Source organism: Austrofundulus limnaeus, unplaced genomic scaffold (assembly GCF_001266775.1).
Source record: "Austrofundulus limnaeus strain Quisiro unplaced genomic scaffold, Austrofundulus_limnaeus-1.0 Scaffold385, whole genome shotgun sequence".
Classification (NCBI taxonomy): domain Eukaryota; kingdom Metazoa; phylum Chordata; class Actinopteri; order Cyprinodontiformes; family Rivulidae; genus Austrofundulus; species Austrofundulus limnaeus.
The window spans coordinates 201,801-206,529 of record NW_013952787.1 but is presented as its reverse complement, the minus strand read 5'-3'; positions in this window follow the sequence as shown (position 1 = coordinate 206,529).

Genomic DNA, 4,729 nt, shown 5'->3' with positions numbered 1-4,729 from the left:
TTTAGTCACATGCAAAAGAGGGCCATCGCCTAACAATAGGCTTGATTGGTTCTATTTAGTCACATGCAAAAGAGGGCTCTCAGTTTACACTTGGCAGCTACGTTGTCAGGTCAGGACTCTGCAGTTTACACTCATCTACAGGTCAGGACTCTGCAGTTTACACTCATCTACAGGTCAGGACTCTGCAGATTACACTCATCTACAGGCCAGGACTCTGCAGTTTACACTCATCTACAGGTCAGGACTCTGCAGTTTACACTCATCTACAGGCCAGCGGTCACTCTTTCAGGGATGAAGATGTTCTCATCCTTGATAGAGAGGAACGTTGGTTTGAGAGAGGAGTAAAAGAAGCCATCTTTGTGAAGAAAACCGTCCACCATTAAACAGAGGTGGAGGCCTTCGTGTTTAGTTGTCCTCCTCCTACAACGCTGTTATTGCTAGTATGACTCCCCCCCTGTGAGCAAAATGTGTGAATCAGGACCCCAATGACACCAACACAAAGAGGGAAAGAGGGACAAAAACAAGGGGATGTTAAAGCCCCCGCTTCCATTCACTGCATCCACATAACACAACACGGGTCAGGTGATGGGGCACATGACCCTCTATGAACAAAAGAGCTAATCAAGCCTATTGTTAGTCGATGGCCCTATTTTGCATGTGACTAACCTGTTTGTCCACCATGTGGAGGCAGTGCTTATAAGGCTGAGTTCACCTGAAACTCATCAGACTGAAGAAGCCTCTTGGAGGAGAGATGAAACGTTTCACTAAAGAAGAACCATCCAGAAGACCTACTGATGTTTTCTTTTTGAATTCTTTAAGCTCTTTATGGATCCTGAGAAGTTCAGAACACTGAGTGTTTCTAACCTCGTGTTCATTCAAGGGATGCAAAGGTTTAAATAAAGCTCAGTGTCTTTTTGGGCCCACTTATGAGGCCCCTGCTCATATTTCTTTCTTTATCACTTTATATACCACTCACCATAAACCATAACTACCTCACAGTGTGGCTGAAATGCTTGTTTGATGTTAGCTGTTTAATAAGAATCTGTGCTCAAACTCCAGTCTCTCTGGGTTTACAGTAATTATGTTATTAAACATACATAAAATTGGAAATGTCTCAGCCTCAGAAGTGCATCACTGGTAGTCTGCCACCCTGATTCAATCAATAAAATAATAAAAGTGTAATTCTTTTACTCCCATCTATGTTTTTGATCTTTTAACTTTTTTTGTCACTTCTGCAGGTGAGCTCTTCTGCTTTTAGTTTATTTTTTTACTACTTGTACTCTCGTATGAATGTAATGCTGTGGTAATTTACTTTATTGTTTTTATTTTACTTTATGTGAAGCACTTTGTAATTTTATATCTAAGAAAGGTGCTATATAAATAAACTTTACTTACTCACTTACTTACCAAAGCAACATCGTCGCTCCTCTGCACATGGTGCAAATGCAAGAGGGCAGAACACATTTTTACACCCCCAAATTTTTTAGGAGTGTGTCTGACTCACATGCATTAAATTCCTATTTTCTCTGCATTTGGACATCATATTTGATGGTGGAGTCAGGAGACACACAAAGCAGAGTGTTGGGCACGAGGAAAGAAAGAGCGTGGGGTAGATATGGTGTCTGCAGTGCAAAGCAGCAGGCAAGGAAAGGTGGATGGGAAGAGGTGGCAAACTTATTTCTAGCAACAAAGCAGGTTGGAGGATAATTATTTAATTTTTTTTATTGAGACATGAAATAAATTTCAAGCTGAGTTTTTGAAATAAATTTTGAGATTTGAAAAAAATCTGAGATTTTTTTAAATGTTTGTATATACCAGGGGTCTGCAACCTGCGGCTCTGGGGCCACGTGTGGCTCTTTGGTCCCTCTGCAGTGGCTCTTTGAACATTTGCCCAAACATAACAAATTTTTTTTGTTTTGTTTTTTATTCTCACAACACTAATAAATTGAATGCAAATATGTGATCAACACTACTAATATAAAAAGTAAAACATGTTAGCTCGTGCTAGCCTGTTGTTTACCTAAATAATCCAACTTCTTTCTATGATTTTTCTCTCAAATCCATCAGGGTTATCTTAAAACACCTTTAGGACTACATAATAAGAAGAATTAGGGGAAAAAATGTCTGACTAATTCAGCTGTATTAGTTTTTATGAAATTCTGTATAAACTACAGCCAGCATTTTNATTAAGATTTCTCAGCTAAAAGAAATAAAACTTTGCTAGCTCACAGGGAAAATCTCAAAATATTAAGGCGTTTTTCCTCAAAATCAGCTTTTTTGTTGCTACTCTCGAAAAAGTGCTTCAAATTTTTGTTTTATGATTATATTTCAGACAGTTCATTCAATGATACACTGATAAGGCTTTTATTCATTATACTTTGACAAAATGCAATTTTTGTTAACATTTTAATTAGGGCTGTGAAATTAATCGAGTTAACTCTGATTAATTTTAGTGCTCTATGGGCATAGATTAAACATTTTAATCACAATTAAAATTTACAATCACTTTAGCTGAATATGTAGGTTTGTATATTGCAACGCACTCTGAGCATGCCAGGTCATGTTTGTAAATGAGAAGTGGTTCTCAAACAGTTTACCTGGAAAAATAAAGGTTAAATAAATAAAATTAAACTCCATTGTAACACATTATGTACTTTGTTCTTTTTGTCTTCTTATGGCTTATTTTATTTTATTTATTTATGTTTTGCTGCCAGCTGTGACATAGTATCTATCTTTCATTCCTCATGTAGAACTCATTTGGAATGAAATTCCTTGAATTCTTGATTTAACCTCATTATTCTGCACAAAATTTCCAAGACTCAAATATGTTTGGAGCATTTTTTAGGTCCTGTTTTATATTAAAAAGAAAATCATGTCTAAGCACCAAATTTTTTTTTCTAAATTAAAACATTAATTAATAACTCAAGTAATTTATTTTACCAATATGCAATAAAGTTTTATATTAAGGTTAAGATGCTACCTTGGAATTAATGGATTAAAAACTTTTAATCATTTGACAGCCCTAATTTTAATAAAAACACTACATCTGCCTATTTCTCCATACACCACTTTTAGATTTAGTCCTCGTTTCGATGTGATGGATCACATTTTGTCTCCAGACTGCTCCTTCAAAATGAGTCTTAAAAGAATTCAAACAGCACTTTGCTAGACTAAAACAAACGCTCCACTGGCCTCTGCATATTCAGAAACAGATAAATAAAACACAATGTGCAACTGCCTTTAGAAACATATAATCTCATTTGCAGAACATCCATCCATCATCTTTTACCTGCTCCTTTCAGGGTCACTGGTGCCCGTGTCCAGCAGTCACTGTGCGAGGGGCGGGTACACCCTGGATGGGTCGCAGGTCCCATCAAACCTCGGGACAATTTAGTGTTACCATCTAACCTAACGGTCATGTTTTTGGTCTGTGGGAGGAAGTCGGAGTTCCCAGAGGAAACCCACACACGCACAGAGAGAACAGTTTTTTTTTCTTCTGCTGCCTTTCATTTTATTTAATTTGTATTTTTTGGGAATTTGTTTTGTTTTTTTAAATGAAATGGATAAATAAATAAGTAAATAAAAAAAACCATCCAACCAACCAAACCAACCAAACCAACCAACCAACCAACCAACCAACCAACCAACCAACCAACCAGCTTAATCTGTGTAAAAAAAGAGCAGTAGAGCAGTCCCACAGTTTGAGAATCACTGGTCTATAGCTTTAGATGTTGCAACAATAAAAGTGTCACGATTACACAAATGGTAAATGGTACTGAACTTATAGAGCGCTTTTCAAGTCCCTCCGGACCCCCAAAGCGCTTTACACTAACAGACATTCACCCATTCACACTCACATTCACACACTGATGATGGCAAAATAAATAAAACAAAATAAAGGACGTTGGAATTATAGTTTTGTTTCTTTTAAATGTGACTAAAATTTGAGAAAAAACCCAAACCCAGACTGTTAATATGAAGCAGTTTGTTGTCTTTCACAACCTGAATTCATAACTGGCTTTTTGTTGCATGAACTTTAAGAAAGCAGAAATAAACGTAAACACTGCACTGTTTGTGTGTCTTTTATTTATTTATTTTTTACAAAGATTATCAGATGGATCTACACGGCCATAGTCCAGCCCACGCTATGCTATGCTGCTGTAGTAAGGCGGGCTCGAGTTCAAGCTGGGGTGGAAGAGTGATGTTCACCCATGTGCAACGAATGGGCGGTACCTTTCACATCAACATTACTATGTTTTCCTGCAGAGGAGGGACGCAGAAAGCAGAATTGTTGATTCTCTTACTGATTAATGTAAATAACTGCAATCAAATTTAGCTGTGGCATTGAATTAGAGACTTCTTTGCACTACTTAGACCACTGCCTGGCTCTGAGCAAAGGAAAATATTTCTTTAACCTTTCCTGATACATCTCAGTAATCCAGGTATAAAAAATTTAAAAAGAAAAAATAAGTAGGTCCTCTGAATGGGTTCTTTGTTAATGAAATGTTTCATCTCTCCTACACAAAACGGCTGGCTCTAGATGCTCCTAGAGCCAGCACAGATGAGCTACGTCATCGGGTCAGGACTCTGCAGTTTACACTCATCTACAGGCCAGGACTCTGCAGTTTACACTCATCTACAGGTCAGGACTCTGCAGTTTACACTCATCTACGAGTCAGGACTCTCCAGTTTACACTCATCTACAGGTCAGGACTCTGTAGTTTACACT